The sequence below is a fragment of the Cyanistes caeruleus genome, chromosome 11 (assembly GCF_971803275.1).
Source record: "Cyanistes caeruleus chromosome 11, bCyaCae1.hap1.1, whole genome shotgun sequence".
Lineage (NCBI taxonomy): Eukaryota > Metazoa > Chordata > Aves > Passeriformes > Paridae > Cyanistes > Cyanistes caeruleus.
In genome coordinates this window covers 13654049-13676374 of record NC_141711.1, presented here as the reverse complement: position 1 = coordinate 13676374, position 22326 = coordinate 13654049, and the positions used below count along the sequence as shown (strand labels likewise).

General features: G+C 37.0%; 1 protein-coding gene and 1 long non-coding RNA gene across 2 annotated transcripts in view; both read left to right on the top strand.

Moving 5' to 3' along the window:
- The first annotated feature begins 1775 nt into the window (after positions 1–1775).
- Positions 1776–13096, top strand: LOC111935123 (uncharacterized). The gene is made up of 4 exons (XR_002867608.2): positions 1776–3501; positions 6399–6489; positions 7770–7928; positions 8953–13096. It is a non-coding gene; the product is annotated as an uncharacterized LOC111935123 (long non-coding RNA).
- A 1683-nt stretch (positions 13097–14779) lies between these two features.
- CACNA2D3 (calcium voltage-gated channel auxiliary subunit alpha2delta 3) overlaps positions 14780–22326 on the top strand; it is a 413270-nt gene continuing 405723 nt past the window's right edge. Inside the window, exon 1 of the mRNA XM_086846678.1 lies at positions 14780–14837. The gene's annotated coding sequence lies outside the window, so the exon portion shown is untranslated. The remainder of the gene's footprint in view (positions 14838–22326) is intronic.

Here is a 22326-nt window from a genome sequence, read left to right as displayed (position 1 = left end):
ATCCTTTATGTGCAGTAGTTATGAGTAAGGTCCACCAGGCACACTTAAAGACAGGAACTTTTCCATGTATCTATGATCCCGATTTTTCAGATTTACCTGTGGTTTCTTTCTGGGCTTTTCTTCCCCTCTCTGAAAGTGTGTTTGTATTTCTAGAGCACAAATATACTATATTTCTAGTCAGGAGATTAAAAATGTAAATGTGTTTTTCCCTGAGATGTTCCTATCTTTTTGTAGGTTTACTGGTGGTAGAGAAAAGCTGGCTAGAGTTTTAAGAAATATTTACATATGTGAGTTGAAATGTTGCTAACTGCATGAAGAGAGACTCTGCTTTCAGCTTACAAGAGGCATTTTAAAAGCCAACTTTAATTACATTTTGCAAATGCTATATTACTAAGGAACACAAGGTTCTGATAAGAGGGAAAATTTTTTAAGGCTGGAATGATTTTTTTAAGTCTTCAACATTTGAATAATTAGTAAAACATATATTGTTACAAAATAAGTATCAGTGCTGTCCCTTTGAAGATCACAACAAGAAATATCTTCCAATTCCTGCAGAAGTAAAGCATTATTCTTTGGATCAGAAAATATATATGCATAGTCTTTGTTTAAGAAATAATATCTGTGCTAACCACAGTGAATTTAGACCTGTCAGAATTTCTGCAAAAAACCCTACTTGGCTCTACTTGCTTGACCATTTGAATGAAATTTCAGATATGTATGTCCTGTTATAGCTGTATAGGATATAAACTTTTCCTGTTTTACCTTAAGTCAAATTTCACAAGAATGAGTTTTGCATGCCTAATGAAGGACAGCTCAGAAGATTAGGAACAAAGCATTTTTGTAGAACTAACACAAACTTCAGATATGTGAGTGCAGAAACTGTTGCTTAGCCACAAATGGTTTCTGTCAGATTCAGCTTTTATCTTGGATATTCCTGAAGGAATCTGGATTAATATAGTGAAAATGTTCATGAACCATCTCAACATAATTTTAGAAATTTCAGTGCTGAATAGTACACTAGGCTTCATTATAAAACTTTGTGACTGAGTCTTTTTATTTTATAAAATATATTTGCCCTGTATAGTTTCATTTGCATTTATTTTTCTGTTTGTCAGCTATTTTTTTGTTGTCTAGAATTTGAAAAAAGGAGACAAAGTACCTGTAAAATTCTGATCACCAATGTTGATGATTATATCATCCAAAATGGCAAACAGGCAATACAGGTTCTCTGTCTTTCCAGTGCTCTTTGTACTGGACCTGTCTAAGGGGATGTTCATTACATATGTTGGGAGTTACAAGTATTTATAATTAATTCCAAGAATTAATGGAATTGAAAATATCCTTCTGGATTTTATGGTAGCATGAGAAGCTGTGCATCACTTTTAAATTTGGCAATCAAAAGAAATCAATCATAAAGGAGTAAGCACATATAATATGCGTTAGTCTTTGATGAAACTATCTGGAAGGGAGGGTTTTTAAAATATGAAATATTTGCAGTGATACAAAAAATCTGCTAAGATTTTTCATAGACAGGCTTTTTCCTTTCCCACATCAAAAACACAGAGCAAATGTGATATAGTTGAAGAACTGATGATAAAGGGGTTTTTCTGTTTCATTCAAGTTATTGACAGCTTCTATTGCAGCTTTATATCTCTACATGAGTGTGCAGCATTTCTCTTTATTCTTGCTCTTCTTACAGCTTTTAAGCTATTTTCCTTCATGTAGTCTATTATTCCACTACTCTTCTATTAAAGGTGGAGAATGATCCTTCACAAGGGAAGCAGGTTTTTTTTTAGCACAATTTCTTTAAATGTTTCTGTTAGTAATAATAAAAATATTTTGTATAAAAGAGTTTATTTTGTAAAAGAACTCTTGTGAAAATTCATCTGTCCTCCAGTTCAAATATGTCCTTACCTCCTTTTCTTATTTATAGAGGAATTGTAACTCACCTTTCTCTAGACCCAGTGTGGATAAAAGTAGCATTACTTGTTGCTGATTTTTTTGAATGATGTTGTGGATTTAAACAAAACAAACTCTCTCTGAAATATTTAAGAATTTACAGAGCATGGAGGGGTGTTAGTTCTTACCTTGGCTTGCGTATCTCAGCAGAAACAATGTATTTAATGAAGATGTCAACATGATTTGCACAGACAGCAGTGAAGTAGATTTTTCCCATTGTGAAACTGATGGCAAGTCCTTCCTCCTTGCTGTCCTCTGCAAATTACTTCTCCTTCCTAAACTCTTGATTCTTCTTGCTGTGAGAAATGTGTGACGTTACTTACCTAATATTTAGTGGCATGGGTAAAAGTACACATGGAATTTTGGAGGTGTAGGTGAGCTCTGTCACAGACACAGTGGGAAGAGAGGAGCCTCAGAAAGCAGAGTATGCTGTAACACAAGTCTGTGAAATTATGTCCTCAGAGTATTAAAGGTCTATGGTGACTGAATTTTTGAATTTCTTTAGTAATTTTACTAGTTGGCAAGGATATTGAGGGGACTTCAGTGAATATTGAAGTAAATTTAAATTTGGAAGTCTGAAATCTGTTCCAAGTCCATAGATTGGTGCATAAATATAACTGGCCTGATTTTTAAGAGGATGAATATCAGGTCAGTCATACTGAAGCAATGGGAATTGTTCCCAAGGGATGGACACCAGAGACTGGTTTTAGATGTCAGTTTGGAAAAAAGACTTTGGGCTTTAAATTCTAAAATGTATACAACAACTCCTTTTTGTCACATCGAAATTTTACTATTGATCTTTGTTAAATGCTGTGAATGAGAAGTTGTTAATGAACTTTTTATGTACTTTTGAATTGTGTAACTGAAATTCTTGTTCTCAGATGACCAGGTGTTTAAATCCAGGTGCTCTGTAAGTGCCACTTTACTGAATATTTATGAATTTCTAAAGATGTAAACTGAGCTAAATGGAATAAATGCCAGTTTGGCTTAGCACACAAGTAAGCCTGGACAGGAATTGTCTCATATATCCCTGTTCTGTTGGAAAATGCTTAGTAATGAAACACCATAATTTAGCGATTTAATATTATTGTTACTGTGCAAAGACTTAAAATGTTAGTCACTGTTGTGGTTCCATATATTACAAAATAGAAATTACAAAACATAAAACATACAATGCTGCACCAGTTTCTATCCATCTGTTTTCATCTAGAATTTTCTAGGTTTTTTCTTAGCAAGATTTTGGGAGCAAAGAAAAGATCATACATAGAAAATCCTTTCTGAATTTTAACTTAGTTTGATGGCTCTTGAAAGCAAGCTTTGAGAGGTTAATGAGGGTTCTGTGACTTTTCACAGAGTGATAGCCATTAAAAAGATGACAACTGATGTGTAATTATATCTTTTTATGGAAAATTCTCTCTGCTTATCTGATCATTACAGAATTCATAAGTTTCTGAACCTCAGATCAAGAAGGTTTTAGAAGCTGAGGACCCATGACTGAATGCCTTGTTCCTGTTGCATTGTCTCCAATGCTTGCATTTTTCAGTGAGTACCTGCACAGCAATGGAAAAAGCATATTATTGTTTTATCCTTTAATAGTTGTTTCTCCAGAAGTTTGTGTTAAGCTGGAAATATGCTAATTTGATGTATCTTTTGGGCATATGCAGGCAACTCTGTGGAAGCTTGGGAGGCTGTGGAAAAATAGAAATTTGGAAAAAAATAGATTTATAATGTGAGCACAACACATGGAGATTTCACCCAACCCCCAGCTTCCCCCCTGCCCCACCAAAGTTTTCCTGCACAAGTTTAAAAATACTTGAATGCAGATATTATTAACTATCTATTCAGTATTTGGCTGCATTTTTCCCCTTGCAGTTGTGAAACAGTCACATGTAATGAAACCTTGCCAAACAGCACAGGGAGGTTGCTAGAAAATGGAGGTCTTTACATAAGTAACATATGTAGATGAATATGTAATTATTTAAGAGTGTATGAGAGGCTACATCCTCTGTATATCTGCAATATATTATTCATTTTTCTTTGCCTTTTCATTAGTTAACCTATTACTGTAATTATCACTCATCTTTTGTGGCAAGCTTTTTATATTAGAGTTACTCTAAAAACAGTGCAGTCACCTAAAATATTCACATCGTCTAAGATGAATTCCTTTCATGGTGCTGCAACCTGATACACCTTGGTGAAAATTTGTAGATGTGGCATTTTATATACGTTAGGGAAAAACAGGCTGACTGCATGAGAAAAGGAGTGGTGAGTCAGAGGAGGGAGATAGGAGTGACCTTTTCCTTTTTTGTTCTTTGTCTTCATCTTGCACTTGTGGTAGGTAGTCATCATTTTCAGAGCAGAAAAAAATGCCAGGCTAATTAATTAATTAATGAATTAATATACATAGTATAATGTATTAATGCTTTCTGAAGTTAATCAGAAATATTATGTCATTTTAAAAAATAATTGGGATGCAAGATCTTTATCTGTATTCAGATTATCAACAAATAATATTCACAAGTCACATAAAAATTCCTCCTTAGGGTCTGTTGCTCAGTTATCCAACAGTTTTTGGCCAAGAAGTTGTCTGATGTTCTTTGACTTGAGTTTCTGTAGTATCCAAATGTACAAAAAAAACCCCTAAGTGATGCAAAATATGTCTGCATTTCCTTCTCATTTTTTCTTGTAGTGGTATAATATTGTGCTCTCAAGAAGTCATTATGACATCTGAGACTGGATTTAGAGGTGGAAAAGCTCTAAATTAACACTACTTGTAAAAAGGGACTAAGGACTGTATGTAATTTTCTTCTGTGTTAATACTTTTAGAAGGTGGGTGAGTGAATCAGCCCCAATTGGAGAGGTCAGCCTTGCAATATTTCCACCATCACTTGCACTTGGAATACTTGTGACAAGAGAAGTGGTTTACATGGAAAAATATTGGAAGGAAATTATTTTGGATCATACAGCGTGATATCTTTGTGCATGATGGGTAATCCTCGTGAGTGGGCCGTCAGCCAGGAATTCTTTTTCACTGCTGAAGCTTCAGACTGTGGCAGGACTTGAATTAGGTGCAGTCTACAGAAATATGATTTAAGATTAGATTTTCAGCTGTTTGCCTCGTGGAAGAAAGATCTTTCACATTTATAACTCTCTCATACCCAACAGGTCACAGCTTCCCCAGGGAGGAAGAAACATGGCCAACCTCTTTTCTTTTATCAAAGGTGCCATCAACGAGCTAATCGTCTAATTTGATTAACACTTTAATTGTGTCTGTTTGTGCCAGCTTTTATGTCCAGCTGGGAAATAAGACACTTGTCCTTTTTCAAGTTGCTTTGAAAAGGTCAGCAGAAGACAAGTTCTAATTGGAGCTCCTGTTCATCTTATATTTAAGAGCAGAGCAGGACACTTCCCGTATATCCTTGTCACAGCACCTCCCAGTCTGTTGGCCTGCAGACACAAACACTCTATAGAAAAGTGTAGGTAATTAATGCAAGTAGTGAAAGTTGTTCTCTGATTTGCCTTTATATCAATCATTCCAAGTTCAAACACCTCAGTAAACATTGCAAAATGGCAGATTTTTTAAAAACTCTTTTGTGTGATGACTAAAGTGGTAGAACAACTTTGAATTCCTGGTAGTTGTAGTAGTACTTGCCTTTCTAAATATTGCATATTCCACATTAGGAATAACTTAGAGAAGGTATTTGGTATGAGTAAGTCAATCTGTAGAAAAAGATGTAAGAGGTGAGGTATCAGGTTCAAGGTAAATTTATGAAGCCTTTACTTGCTCATGTTTCAGTAGGAATCCACAGGGGTAGATTTGTTGTAGCATGCATTAAATGAGTTTTTTGCCTTAGTGCAATGAAAGATTGTTCAAATCATTGTTAATAAACCATCTGTCCCTGTGTAACTGTAAATATTTGGTCATGGAATCTTTTGCAAAATCGTCCGGCTGCATCATTTGACAATTATGACAGAACTCTTTCACTGATGCCTCTGATTTCTGTGGCAGCAGTTTGTATCCAAATCCATCATCAAAATATCTGTCCTGTGTCTCTTATTGACCTAATCAATCTGACTAATTTTGACCATGTTATTTCTTCGTAATATCTGTGAATATTCTATTTTCTAGAAGAGAAAAGCAGCTGCTTGGTACTTGGTTTGCTCCAAATGGATGTTTGAGTAGTGCAGTTCAGGCATATTGGCCCTGGAGGTTTTAACTTATTTTGAAATCAGGCAGATTTCCAAAACTGAATTTCTTTTCATTTAGACACAGCTTTCAGTATAAGAGATGAAATAACAAGGTGAGAAAGAATAAATGTTGATAGGTGAATTGATGTATTTTTCCCTTGCTTAGGGACAAAAGGGAAAAGTAAGGAAATAAAAGTTACCATTTGCCATGTCTCAGGAAAATGAAGCATTTCATGTTCACCTGTTCACAGACTCATCTACAATACCATTTGCAGTGTGTGAAAGGTGCTTGGAGGCCTTTTCCTATGAAATGCACTTGCTTTTACTACTCCTAGTGAAGAGGTAGGTAATGAGGAGAAAGTTCGGAACAATTAAATGAACTGCAGCCCCTTGTTCCCTTATCCATTAAGGAAAGAGCATTACAGGAAGCAACTATGGTGAATAATAACTCTGGAAAACTAAGAAGAGAGCTGACATTAGTGATAATGCACTTTCTGCCTCTGGAAGGTAATATGTCTGCAAAGCAAACAATTTGAAATACACTCAAAAGCAAGGGAATACTGAGAGTGGAAATGCTGGATAGCAGATTGAAGTAAAACATGGGTTTGAAATGCAGTCATTGGCAGTAGGAAAAGACATCAATTGGTATATAAGTGCTACTGGGATTTTCATAGAACATGAAAAAGTTTGGGAAAAGCAAAAAAGCATAGCTCATATGTCAAAAACATTGGAAACAATTTACAGAAGAAAACAATGTAGCTATTGATTCCCCAAAATGCCGTGTAAAACTTTAGGGTACTGGGATTTGAATGGGAACATTCAGATGGTTCTGTGGGCTAGATTTTGTCCTGCATTCAGTTATTTGGGCTTTATGGTCACTTCTAAATTTACAAACAAGTCAGGCTAAATCTTACTACACCTGCTTCTGTAGAGCTGGAGTTGCAAGGGGGGAATGACAGAATGGCTGCATATGAATGACCAATGTGACACACCTGAATGGTCTACTGAAGGAAAGCAGGCTCTGCTGAATACGTTTATGTCCTGATCATGGAGATTAGATTATATTCCCCGTAACAGTGGATTTTTGATTTTACAGTTATTTAATACACCAGAAATAAATAGATGACTGAAACAAACCTTAAAACTTAAGTACTTCAGAAATATATTTTTGCTGGATAGTTGCATCTTCTAATTAATTGCAAATCTAATGTAACAGCAATTCACATCTGTGTTCTATGTGTCTATCTATTTCTGTTTCTCAGTTTCTCAGTTACTCTGAATGCAGAAAGTGAATTACTATCACAATGTTTCCTCTATTCTGTAAGTTGTTTTCCAAGCTTCCATCAGGCTATGTTTTTTTGATAACTCACATGGAACTCCACATTTCTGTGGATGCAGTTAATACATGCAAGGTGTGCATGTGTTCATGTCCACCTCTGTACACAGCACACACTGAAACATCCAGGGGAGCATCTGAAATATGTGTGAATAACTCATTCAATCTTTCAAACAGTATAGTGGCTGTATTCTGACTAGCTCGAATGTTTAATTTAGAAAGAACTGATTAATTTTTTAAATTGATATAGTCATTTTCCTTTTCAGTGTGTGTTTTGTATTCATAGGGAAATACATGGAGTTGCCAGGGTTACCATGACTTTTCTTGAAGTCCTAGGATGATTAAACACCTACAGTTCATGGATATGTGTTTCTGTGTGGGGTGAAAAGGTTTCTGTCCAGGGCCATTTTGACAAAGTTGGGATGAATGGCATCCGGTATCCCAGGTAAGCCTTTAACTAGAACTGACCTTGGGATTCCTTTTACAAGCTTGTGCAGCACACACAGGAACCCCTTTGCTGTACAGCAGCATTTATCACTTGCAGGGAAAAAGTAAAGACAACACTAAAGTTTCCTGGGTGGTGAAGACTCAATGCCAGAAATTGTGACCCTTAAATGTGTCTTGCCACGGGAGCAGTAAGTCAGGATCACAACTCTCTTTGACCGGGAGCTGCGATGCAGATGCGGCTGTGAATTCAGGGACAGGCTGCAGCCAGTAAATATAAGATCAACTGCTGCTGTAGATCTTCCTGATAATTAATTCCACAGAGATGATGAGACTTTCCACATTCCATAATATTAGGTTTCCCCAAACCATATTAAGATTAAGCTTGTAACATTTACATATGGATGTATGAAGTTATACCTATAGCAGGTATGACTATGTTTGCAACTTCTGCCTAAGAAACATAGACATGGTTATTTCAAAGTCAAATGTTATTATATATCATCACAAAAAAACCTCTGTAGAAGTAAAAATCAAGGCTAAGAAAGGTCATATTTAATATATTATAAAATTTTGCTTTATTTTTTGTGGCTTTAACAAAAATATCCATCATGAAGCTTTACACTGAGTACGTGTGAGTAACTCTGTTCCCATTATCTCTGGTTATCATGTACTAATGTTGCAAGTTGGAGATGTAGACCCAAGCTCAGTTTTTTAAGAGTAAAATGAGTACTATTTATAATATATATTTATATGTATATATGTATATATAAATACATAAAATATTAGTTGCATTTAGACTCAAGTATGATATGATTCTATGGTCTAGACAAAAGGAATTATTTTATTTATTTTAATAAAAAATTTGTCTCGAGCTGATGTGAATTCTTCTGTTTGTCTCATTCTCTTCAAACAGCTTAGTTGTGCCTAGGTTAGAAACTAATTTACTGTTTTGTTCAGACCTTAAAACTACAGTTGTGCTGTTTTACTGTTATTTTCCTTGCTTTTTTCCTCTTTCTTTTGAGGGATGGAAGTCTTTTTCTCTGCTGCTAAGCAATGAATGACACTGACAAAACTTGGCTATTTTCAATAAAATAGAACAAGGTCAATTTGAATGAAGAATATCTTATGCTAGTCAAAATGCTCAAGGACAGTGGAGAAGGGGAAAGAAACTGTGTGGAGAAAGGAATTCAGTTACACTTTGTTCAGGGTAAGTCCAGTACCTCTGAAAGTCTAAAATTAGAAATTTTTGCTGTATTAAGAAATTAGCAGGAAGAAAGGTGGACAATCTAACAGAACTGTAATAAAATTATTTGTCAAGATCTTAATTTAATGCTGCTTGAAATATCTCTAAAGTACCTAAGTGAAGCTGTGTGCAAATCTGAAAACACTTCAGTCCCATAGTGAAGATTTTACAGTGAAATAGAAGAGCAGCCAGTGGGAGAAAGCACATCATGAAGAACACATGTAGAACTTAGTTGTGGATTTTTATGGCTGGAACATGTAGTAAGTACTAGGAGGACCTGATAAAAAGGAACCTTCTCTTTAGATGTTCTCAGTTCCCAGACTGGTTTTGCATGACTGGTTCCAATGGCTATTACATTCAAACACTTCCAGGTGTTTGGGCTGAACCTGAATTCCACTGATGCAGCACTTAACTGAATTCTGTCACAGGTGGTCATGCAATTAAATGCAGACCTTTACTCAAGAGATTCCATCTGTGTTCACTCCTGGGCCATTCACTCTCTTTGAGCTTGTACATAAACTTAATGCTGTAACTGCATGCACTTCTTATCATAATATAAACATAAAATAAATATTTTGCACTGTCACAGGATCGTGCTCTCAAGAAACTTCAAAACAATAGATTGAAATCAGGTTAAATTGATGTGTTCCCTGAGCAGCTGAGTATAATGCAGTGAATTCTGTCCAAGCTGATAACTCTTCATAGAGCAGGACAGGGTGAAGGTTTTGCTTCCAGTACTAATCTGAACTCCTTGTTGAGACCAACCACCTTGCAGCATGCCAGTAAGAGCTGATGAAAGTCCTGGGAGAGATCTCAGGTGGAACTTTTGATTTGGAGTTGTTTCTTTGCCTGCCTGGTGCTCGGAATGCTTTGGATATGTGGGTTTCTCTTGGACAGTCCCTGGATTAAATCACAATATTGATGTGAATAAGTAGACACAAATCCCTGTTTTGACTAATTTGATGTCAAGAAATTGACCCTACAATGAGAAACGTCAGACTGCAGTATCTGTGTTTCCTTTCAGGATTTCCTTGCAAACAGAGGTAAAGAGTGTAACCATGAGAGAAGTTTTGGGGTTGTGTATCCTACAAAGAGGAAAGACAAAAATGTTTGTCTTTGGATACCTTGGCACATAAACCTTGCAGGGATTTTTTTAGTTTAGTGGGTTCACAAGAAAGATGGTCATCAGGGAAATCTCTCTGCCACCTGCTCATGCTCAGAGAGTTGAGAGTTTTCTCAGAGTACAAAGACTTCTTTCTCCAAGCTGGTTCTTCTTACCAATGTCATGTTTGCTAAGCAGCTGAAGGCACCTGTGCTAAATGCACCTCCTCAGCTCCGTCAAGGCCACCAAAGCAGTTTGATTTAGATGATTACTTCAGGGAAGACAATGCCCGATTAGGTTGCCAATGTAATCCTGGTTTCAACAGCATGGAGCATGAGTATTAAAACATACCAATGTCCATTTAAGTTTAGATATAAGTGTGAAAAAGAAGGGAAGTTGTATGTGGGACAAAGAGACATGGACCTCCTTATGAATCCAAAAGAGATCTTTTATTGTAGAAATCACCCCCCTTTATACCTTTAACCTCAACCAGACAAAACCAAAACTCAACTGAAGAAGGGCACCCACGGGCTGGCTCAGCTGCGGTGCTGCTCTCCACGAGTCACAATTGTCTCTCACCCCCAGCCCACTGCCAACCATCCAGCCTGCAGCTGTGCCCTCCCACAGGGTCTTCTGGTGAGCATGAACCTTAACAACTTCAACAGTTATAGCCCATATCCCACAGAAAATGAGGATAAAGTATTCTTCTATATATTTAACAAACAGTGCCTGTTGATTTGTGTCGCTCATCTGGAGCACCTTGGGCATATCTTCCAAGCCTAGAGTCCTTAGAAATCACAAAATAAAAGCTGAAATTACTCTTAAGATCTGGTTGAATTCATTCCCATTTATGTTACCATTTATCCCTCAAGGAGTTAGATTTTGGATACAAATGGAAATGCCCTTGCTGCTATGCCTGACTAGGTGCAGAACGCAAACAAAAATTAAAACACATTAAAAAGAATGAAGGATTTCCAAAATCTTCCCCCACAAAGGATTTAGTGGACAAAAGGAGGAGAAATAATGTGGGAGATTTAATTCCTCAGTAACTTCTGTCTCTGCCTTCTCTCCTATGACACAGGGTAGGTGTTGGCTTCTGACACTCCAGCCTGCAGTATCTCCTGAGGAACCAAAGGCTACACAGCCTTTTGTAAGAAACTGAGAGTGGACTAGTGTAGCATGTGCACCCCTTTCATCTGGCTCAAGTCTATCCCTCACCCATCCCTTTGGTCAAATATTTTATCAGTGTTTACATCAAAGTACCTGAATATTGTATTTTAACAAATGTTTTCCAAGGATGGGTTAAAATTATGGCCACTGATATTATAGGTCTCTCGTGTCTCATGAAGTGCATGAGACTAACTGTGATTTAATCAGATCTTTCTTTCCTAATGCATCGGTTTGCACAGAGATAGTTCCCATCTGCGCATCTTTTATTTTTGCCTTAGGGAATTTAGCAGGAAACCTAGTACACAGTCAAACAGTGCAGCGGAGTTTAGTGATTTGTATTCTGGTCACTTCATAAATAATCCTCCCAATGCTTGTTCCAATATGTAGTAAACACATTTGGGAAAAAATACACACAACTCTGTTGAGTGGAGTTGATTTGGGATCACTAAAGTGGTATTAGACCAGCATGTTGGTAGTTCCTTCTTGAAATTTTAACCATGTGGGAGAGATTTCTGAAACTATCTGATAGATAATAGTGAACACTAATATTTCTTTTCCTTGAATAGACAATCCTTTTTTGGATATTGTAAATTTATTTTATTTCTTATCTTTGTGCCTTTCAAGCAGACAAAGAAGAAATAAACTGAAACAGCAAAGCAGAATCAAGTGCTTGAACACATTCTGAAAAGGCAAATACATTGTTCATAACAACAGCCAGAGCTGAGCAGTAAAAGTCTCAGTACTTTTTGAAAAGCAAGGCTGTTAACAAAGAATTTAAAATTTGTTTTTAGTACCTTTAATTACAGGTAGGTTTTTTAATGTCAAACCCATTAGCTGATCAAAGAGTAAAGTAAGTCAGAGGGAGTTAAATGAAGATTCCTTATGCTGTCATGGGCCCAGCCAGCTAAACAGCTAATATGTCTGTACCTGACTATCTTGAGAGAAACATGAAAGCCACTGTAAGCTCAAATTCCTTCCTTTCACATCCTGCTCCAGATAGAAGACTCAATCCTGTTTTCAATACCATGTACTTGTTGCCAGTACAATGTGGTTTCCTGTCTACTCACGAGCACTGTTTCACACTTGTTCCTCTGAATATCTTGATTCACCAGGAATTTGCAAGGGTATAAAATCCCTGAAATGCCAAAGGTGTTTTTTAGTTGCTGAGGTTGATTAGGTTCTTAGAAATCAACTTCTTACTTTAAAAAAAGTTGGAAAAATGTCTGTTACCTCCAAGATATGTCACAATTATGTGTGCCATACATGGTAATTATTTTAATGCTTAATAAAAAATAGAAATATAAGTTAATATACGAAGAAGACTAGGCAGCATGGGGAAGATAGCAAGGCAGCTACAAGACCAAGTAGTCCTCAATTCAAATCAAGGCTGGATTGAACCTCTGTATTTTATGGACAAAAATATATTTTTTTGAGCCAGAACCTTACAAAAACATCTAATTTATAGATCTATTCAATAGATGAACAGTATTTTTGCAGAGTCCTTTTTAATACCTACACTCCATTGGATGTCCTTCTGTGCAGGGCAGGTTTCTTCTAAAATCCATGACAACTTTTTGAAAAAAAACAACCAAATTATCTTTATGGCAAATATCTTTTGTTCTAAAACCAGACATGAAAGGAGAACAAAGAAGAAGAAGAAGCAGAAGAAGAAGAAGAAGCAAAGGGACACAAATGCCTCTTGGCAGATAAAATATTCAAGTGTTTAACAGAATCATATAATAGTTTATATTGGAATGGACCTTTAAAGATCATCCAGTCCAAAGCCCCTGCCATGGGCTGGAGCATCAGTAGGGTAGGTTGATAGATGTAAATACTCTGTGATGTTTAAGGTCTTGCTTTAATGGTTCTGTCAGTTGCATTTGGAAGACTGAGCCTTATTAAGGGTCAGAGCAGTGGCTTTGGGCAGGTGCTTGTTCTCTGACCTTTTCCTCACGGACATGCATCTCTCTCGATCTAAATAAACTAGTTAACTCCTGCATTTCCTTTACAATAAGCCTCAGAAAGAAATGAAACATTTATTCTGTAAGGTGACCAGCGTTTGCTAAAAGAATAAGCTTGTTTTAATGCAATAATACTTAGGAGAGAATTGTGCAAGATTTAGGGTAGGACACGCATGTAAACTTGTGCTTAGGCAACTTGTAATGTTGCTTAACATGCACATGTTGCACAGAAAGGCTTCTTATTCAAGCTAGGAGACCTGAACACTGCTGAAATATTGGGACATGCATGTTGTGTGTTTAGACATGGGGCTCTGTGCTGACATACAGCAATAATGGCTTCAGATATTTTATTTAGAACACCCACAGATGAAAAGTATTTACAATTTACTCAGTTTATTTGGACCCAATCTGTATCTGTTATGCATTTTTAGCACTTCCTATTATCACATGGTGATGTGTTGGGATAATCCACATTCTCAAGCTCAGATTACTTATGTCCATGACAATAGTGCCTAGGGAACAACACAAATCAGGGGTAATGGTAGAGATAATGTATTTTGATATTTTATCACACATAACAGTTGTCTGTCTGTGCCCCCAAAGCACCTCATCTGTCTCTTCTGTAAGACACAAGTTTTTTTTTAGTAAAGAAATAGGAGAGATCTAATTTTGCAGGACAGTCCAATTACACTTCTCTGGAGTCATAAAATGAAGCACTATTACAAACAAAATCATCACCTAAAGGAAAAATAACAAAAAAAGTTTTTTTAAAAACAAAAGCAATTCTTCTTTGTTGTAAATCATGGATGCAGTAATTCCTGAAGGTTAATGAGTTATTTCTTGAGCACTCACAGTAACATATTCATTTATGTATTGGTTTTGCCCAGCCTGGTTTTTGGTAGCAGGGGGCCACAGCGGTGGCTCCTGTGAGGAGCTGCTGGAAGCTTCCACCATGTCCAGCAGAGCCAAGCCCTGATGGCTCTGAAGTTGGACATGCTGCTGGCCAAGGCAGGGCCAATGAGAGAGGTTGATGATGCCTCTGTGGTGACTTATTTAAGAAGAAAATCAAAACTAAGTCTCAGTTTTGCTCCTAGTCAGAGGAGAGGAGGAGGTGAGAACGTGTGAGGGAAACAACACGGAGACACCAAGGTCTGTGGAGAAGGAGGGGCAGGAGGTGCTCCAGGTGCCAGAGCTGAGGTTCCTCTGCAGGTGAGGACCATGGCAAAGCAGCTGTGCCCTGCAGCAGGGATGCAGAGATCCACCCACAGCCCGTGCGGGAGGTGCCCATGTGAAAATGACTGATCTAAACAATAATGCACCTGTGTGAACTTCCTCTGTAACTTCTTCATAACCCCTTGTATGCTGCTTGGCTTAGATCAGAATCCCTGAGGGGATCTTGTCCTTCTGCCTGTAACATTCCTGCTGAATCATGTAAGTGCTTATTTTCTGATTTAGCAGTCAATGCCCTGCTGGTCTCCAAATTCAGTTGTGAGACCTTTTTGTTCCTCCTTTACTAAGCATTTGTATGGCAGGTTTGCTCTGAAGGTCTGAGGCCCATCCAGATGGCTATGTGGTTACTCCCTTGGAGTTCCAATATGAAAAACTTGTCTTGCAATTAGTGGGAATGACTCTCACAGTGGCATCTTGTTGGAATACATCACTCAAGATTTAAGAACTGAAGTCACGCCTTGGTTGCTTATAGCAATCTCTCGTGTCACTATGAAGATGAGTGTTTTTCACTCCTTTTTGTGATGTTTAGTAAGTCTACAGTCGGACACGGACACACCTGAATCCCAAGTGTTTGAAAATTTCAGTGGTATAACAACTCCAAGTTCATCACAAGCCATCCAAAGCAGTTGGGGAAGAAGCTGTTTTCTCCCCTCATCCCCATGCTAATTATGTCTTCTCCTAGAAAGATCTATTCCATTTTGGGTCCTACTGATGTGGCGATTCAGCCTGGATTGCTGCGTTATTTTTACGTTCAGTTATTATCCTCTGACTCTGTACTGCTGAATCACCTTATCTCACCTCAGAGTGTCTTTGCTTGTGATCAGGTGGTTTAGTGACCTTGGTACCTACAAGAGTTTGCTTTGGGTGTTTAAAGAAATATGATGTTAAATAGATGTTAAAGGTTCTTCAGAACAAAACTGTAAAGCTGTGACTCACTGAGCAATACAGACTGGACAAAGAATAGGATTTGAAAACAAGGCTTAATAATACCTTGTTTATGCCTGGCATTTCACTCCAGCCCTTAGATAAATATGACTTATCTTTGGCATCCCTTGCCCAGTTCTCTTGGGGCCCAAATTACAATCTGCTTGCTGCAGCCTCTGCCTCTGTGAGATTGCTGCAGCTGACAGCTGCAGAACTCAGCACTGGCCAGCGAGCCAACAGCAGTGAGTTTGCAGACGTGCTTGTGCTCTGCCTTTTGCAAACTTAAAATAAAATTCTGTGGGCAGATGATACTGGTGGTGACTGAGTTTACACATATCTGCTTTTAGGATGTCAGATAAATGCATCTATATACAGATTTAATAGCCTGTTAAAAGAAAAGTGATGCTGATTTTGTCTTGTTTTCCCTTGCCCTTTTATTGTTGTCTCTTTTCTGTTATATGAAAGAATGGCTTGGGGGGACCATGAGGGGAGACAAACAAGAAAAGTATGATTTTTTAAAGTTATGGCAATAACTTTAGGAGTACATGCTAACATATTTCACCGTCTTAACTCCATCTCCTCTCTATTGACCCTCTACTGCTCAGAAAACAACGGTGACATTGCACATGTCTAAAATTGTAGATAAAAGCCCACCTGGAGCACAACCAGCAATTGCAAGAACTAGATTTAATAATATGCTTCAAACCTATGGATTTTCTTTGCTGACTGTATTGGAGTATTTATCAAGTCCTGTTTTTGTAAGGTTGATCTTCAGCTCTTGTGCCTCTGGAAATGTGTAAACCACGGGCATTACTGACTTTTCAATTACAAAGTAGTAAAATACTTTTGTTCTACTTCAGGGCTTGAATAGTTGTGTGTGTGCTGAAAGTATGGTGAGCAGCTTTGTTGAAGAAACCTTTGGCTTGCTTGAAAAGAAAACAAGACATATTAATAAATGCAATGAAACTTTGCAGACTAAACCTTTATATTGTTTAGCCATGTAGTGGTGGAACCATTAGCTGGCCTTTTCAGAAACCATCACATTTTGTAGAGCAGGATAATACTTTTCCAGGTGCAAAAATGACTAGCTAGTTTTATTCCATTGCTTCCAATTTTTGCTACCCAGAAAATACTCTTCAATTTTTATTTTTTTTTAATAAGTGGTAGTCTATGGACCAACATTAACCAGAGCTGAAAAAGTGATTTTTTTTTTTTTAAAGTACAAGAGGGAAAAAGTGTTATAGGCTGTAATTTTCTTTGAAAAGCAAGTAGGTAAAAAAAGTTACAATATGCTCTTTTATTGTCACTCATAAAAGCTAAACTGTTACTGGGAGTTATGTGAAAAATCATGTTTTAGTTTGGCAAACAGTATTATCAATTTGTTGAGGTTTTGCAAAAATTTTTCTGGGTCATAATTAACCAGATTAATTAATATTAATCTTGGCAACCTTGCACATATATAGCTTCATTTTTATTTTTGTGTATATTTTTAAAGTAAAAACGTCATCTGCAGTGCTGGTAGCCTGCTTTGCTTTAATCTAGACCCAGGACACAGGATGCACAGACATCACACACTTTGGTGGTGGGTAAATATCTTTCCTCTACAGTACTCATCAGAAATTTTTACTTGTTAGAATTTTGTGAATAAAAATTGGGGTGTACTTTTTTAACAAGGAATTACAAAAAGAGAATGAAAACAAAGAAGACTGGGAAAAAGAATTAGGGCATATCTTCAAATGTCTTTGGGGATATCTCAAGACTAATATGTAAAGACCCCTCATAACAAACAGTGCCTTTTGTAAAGCTCTTGGACCTGCAAATGTCAGCATAGGTGTGTTTCCCACTCAGTTAAACAATGTATTCTTCAAATTGCTCTTTATGCAGAGAAGAGAGCAATGGCCAATAACTGTAATTATTATAATTAACATTATTTCAAAGTCCCCATGGCTGCTGTTACTGATATAAATTTACAAATTCTCTTATATGTACAGCATTATGCTATTAACACCACCTGCTTGATATTCCTATTTATAGTCTGCATACTGTATGGTGTGATAGGTGATAACAGGGCTGTGTCCCTTCACAGAAAGAAACTGTGAGATGGTTTTGTTTGGGGAGTTCCACATAATTTATGTAATTGGTTAATATGTGGAAACTACAGTCTTATAATAAGAACCGAGCTGAATCATTCAAGACCCTTGGTCATTAATAAAGATAGTTAGAGCTAAACTATTAATGGCCAGTATAAAACAAAAAAAAAAAACAAACCAAGAAATATAATAGTATTTTATGCTAACTCCTTGGAACTAATGATTTAAAACAGAGTTTGCAGATGGCACTGAAACAGAAAGAAATATTGAGCAATGCAACTAGACATGAGAAGGTTTTTGTTCATAACCACCATGTGTGGACTGTTCATTTGATACAAATGCAACAACAGATGCTGAAAATGTCTCTCTATTATGGCATTATCACAATGAAACAATATTTTTAGTCTTGGTGTGTGCAAATGACTTGCATATTAATAATTATAATTTGTATCATGGTGAGTTATTACAATACACAACCCTCACGTTCCTTCAGTACCCACAAATTTTTAGTTCCATTGATATCAATGTATTAATAGTGCTTGAAATTTTACAGCAGCTCAAATAGCCCCTTGTCATTCTGAAAGATGACTCTAATTTGCATGAATTCTGTTCTTTGGTTCAATGTGTTACTTGGAGACATTGTATCTTGACATTTTATTTCTTAAATCCACAAAATCAAAGAAATCAAGGATCCTCCTTTAAGCTAATCATAATTATTTTAATATATATATATATATATATATATATGTGTATATTGTTTTGAGTGCAATTAAGCAGTATAATTTGTGTTTAAGAGCCTGAGGATAAAAAAGTCCTTGCTCCACATTAGGTATTTTCACTTGTTATAACCCACTGGCATTGTGCAGATATTCTGCTGGGTGGCTTTTTTGTTTAACTGCTTGATATAAGATACCCATTTAAATATCAACAGCTTCTGGAGTTACCCCTTGCTCATGTCTGGCTACTTGAAGCTTGCCTGTTTTCAAATTCTTGTATTGCTGTAACTCACAGAAATAACAACAGAACTAATGTTGTCTATTAATTTTCTGTTTTGCATATACTATTATATTTAATATAAAAATCCTATATATGAACTGTGTTGCTTACAGAACACTTGTTCTATAAATAACCACTTGTTCTTCGGCTGGAATAGATGCTGTTCCAGACTTTGCCAGTTCATTTGAGGTCTAGAGTAAAGCTTTAAGGGAAGCTGAATGACATCCTGAAATCCATCACCGATTTCTGTGTTAAATGTGCAAGGCAATATTAAAACAAGAGCTGGAACCTTCTGACCTCCCTTATGCAGCTGCATTAACAGTTTAAATTAAAAAGATTTACCATTAGTGTCAGTCTTTGGGCTGGAGGCAATGGAGGCACAACACTCTGTATCTGCCTTACAGAAAGAGACAGAAAAGACATTGATATTGAAAAACTGCTTTTAAATTCCTGCATCTGGATGGTGGCAATCTAAAAAAAACTAAACTGAAACACAGTGTAAGAGCTGTGGGCCAAGGTTACCAAAGTGACATGTTTTGTCCATTTCCTACACAGAAAATGAAGCCAAGAGAATGGGTTGCTTACCTCGTTTTTCTTCCAGCTGCAGTTCTGAGTTTCTCTTATCCCTGCCTTTGTTTTGTACTCTGTAGAGATTCTTCCCAGATGAAATGGTTCTGATTTTTCAATAGGGCTTACTCTTGCTTCTGAGATTACTGCTGTTCAAAAATGAATGCACCTGGTAATTTTTATCACTGCTGTCTTTAATTTGAACTCAAAGTTAACTGCTCTTAAATTAGTAATTCCACTGCAAACTTGAAGAGTCTTTTTGAAGCTATGAATAAGTGAAAATGGCAGGAAATGAAGTGTGGGTTTGTGTTTGGAGATAACAGCACTGTTTTTCTTGCAATCCCTGGTTTTGGGTCCTTGCTCCTAAATTCTATTTTCCATTTCGCACAAATTGTAGACCTCAGTTCTGAAGTCTTTAAGTTGGTGATAAAAATTTCTGCCTAAATAAAATATCTCTGATATTTTTCCTCCCTCTGAGTATTATGGGAATGTAATAAGGGCTATTAAAATAAATTAGATCGCATTTTGGATTAAAGTTTCTGTTTTGAATACTCAATAGTCCCAATGTCCTTTTGAATGATCACAGAAGCTGCTTGTTTGATGTCTCCTCAGAGGTATAATCTCAGCCACCACCTCTTGCCCAAGAAAGGGACACTAAGCCACCATTTGATGGAGAAATGAAGGATTTTGTGTTATTCAGTTGCTGTGTGACAACAAGAGCATGTCCTGTTCCAGATACCATTGAGGTGTGACCTGTTTTTGCCTTTCCCTGCTCCCTTTTAAAATTTTGCCCGTGTCCAGTGACCTCTAGTAGCCTCTTGTTTCAGTAGCCCTATTTAAAATTAAGAAAAAGGTTTCAAAATATGGTGTGACTACAAATGGAAAGTACTGATTTTTGTTTATATTTCTTAATGTTCTTTGTGACAAAGGTTCTGAAATATGTTTAAAAAACTCCAGTGACGAGCACATGTTAACAATACAGTGAATCACTAAGCGTTTTCTAATGGTACAGATTGTCAGTGATTACTGAATTTTCTGGCTCCTGCTGCTTTGGACGATTCCTGCTTTGTGTTATCAAGGGCCAGGAGAAAATGGTGGTGTTTCTTTTGTGCTGCTGAACAAAGTGCCATGTTTCTTGACTTCTGAAATTAAATCATTTTAAATTGTCTTTTTTTTTTTTCCCTTCATCTCTTCTTATTCACCTTCTTTTGCACAGTAGTTCAAATTCCCACTAGAGAAAAGAATGTTACTAACAGGCTTTCAGCTTCCCAGCACTTGCAAGGCAATCATTAATGGAGGTATTTTGATATACTTCTTGCCATGACAGCCTTAAGCTACAGCCACAAATAGCTTTTCAGACTTATTTGAACTCTTGTCTTTAGTTTTCATGTTTTTGATGAATGGATGCTGCCTTTAAAGTTTCTAAATGTATGTTGGACATATGAAAACATATTCAAGGTCTCTTAAGTGAAAAGAAAGAGTAAAGCCCATAAATAAACCATCAGAGCATTGCTTTCGGAGGCATGTCACACCTGTTGTAGAATTAGCATTCTGAATCTTCAGAATGTCAGACTGTTTTTGGAAATATTCTTCCTAATGAAGAGAAAAAAAAAAAAAAAGAAAAATAAGGAAGAAAAAATATGACTTCAAAGAGCTACTTGCCTGATTGAGTTGGGGTGAAAAAATGACTTGATGGCTTTGATCCTTCCATCAAATGAAACAACATGAGGGAGGAGGGGGGAGGGAAATGTGTGGCTTTGCAGAGTAATGTCATGCTATCAGCAAGGACCACTAAATATATTGATTGGCTTCAGCAGTCTGTATCATTTTCAGTCAGAAAAAGAATTTTCAGTCACTGTAGGGCTACCAATTTCCTCTGCATAAAAATTTGGTGGCAGAATGTTAATAAATCAACAGTGGTTATCTAACCAACACTAGGTGAGTGGAGATAGATTCAGCATTACTCTCCAAAGAATAAGGGCTGACTACTATGCAAGGCTTATTTCCAGTATAAACAAACATTGTATTGTATAAATATAAACACATTTGTCTAAATATGCTGTGAATATTTTATGCATAGCTCCTACTGGGGAAGGAAAAAAAATCTATCAGACCTACAGCCTGAATTTCATTGAAGAAAAATGCTACAATTTCTATATCTGCCAGCAAACTTGAGCTAAGTCTTACTGAGAACAATTGTGGGGGGAGAGGGATTGATCTTGAGCATCTGGTGTTTTACAAATTTATGATTTGCATGAAACAACTGAGGACTTTGAGGACGGATGGGTTGTAGGAAGGATAACAACATGAATTGGTTGGGAGAGGAACCCCTGGGTGCTGAGTGGTGTCAGGAGCTGGCAGCTGTCACAGGAGAGGTGTCAGCACAGGGTGTGAGCACTCAGAGCTCTGGTGAGAGAGCCACAGGCAGTGAGCAGGGAAAATGCATCCTGTTCCTTAGTTATTGCTGTCTTCAGGGAAATGGGACTTTATTCTGTCTCACTAAAGCTGGGCAGGGTTGCATCAGGAGATATTTGGCTCTGTCATCAGTTTTACCTGAAAACAATCATCTCCAGGATTCTGTGCTTGTTTCTGGCCCAGGAATAGTTATTTCTGTTCTCTGATGTTGTGATTGTGAGCTGCTTTTGAAGCCAAGCTTTGCAGCTGACCTTTCAAATGTGAAGTGCTATCTCCTTTAGCAGAATACAACACTCTGTTTTCCAAGTAATGCTAGAGCATTCAAGGTCTGCTTTTTCTATTTTGAGACTTTGTTTTTCCAACCTTCTTTTCAGTCTTCCATGAAGACGGTAGAAAAAGGAGGAGGGAAGAGAATAGTAGCAAATGTTTTAAAGATTCAAGGAAACAGCAATGCAAAATTATTTTTAATGCCTAGTCAAATCTAGGCGCAATTGCTTTCTCCTCATCTTTATTGTGAGGCTGTAATAAATAATTAAGTTGAATGCACTACTTATGGACAGGTTGGTGTAAAGTATAAACAGCTGCTCTCCGGTATTTCAATCTCATTTTACTTACTCCCTTTAGTGAAAATGCTGACCTAGAAATTGTCATCTCTGACTGGAGCAGTGCTGCTTCTGCTCCACTACCTACATCTGATA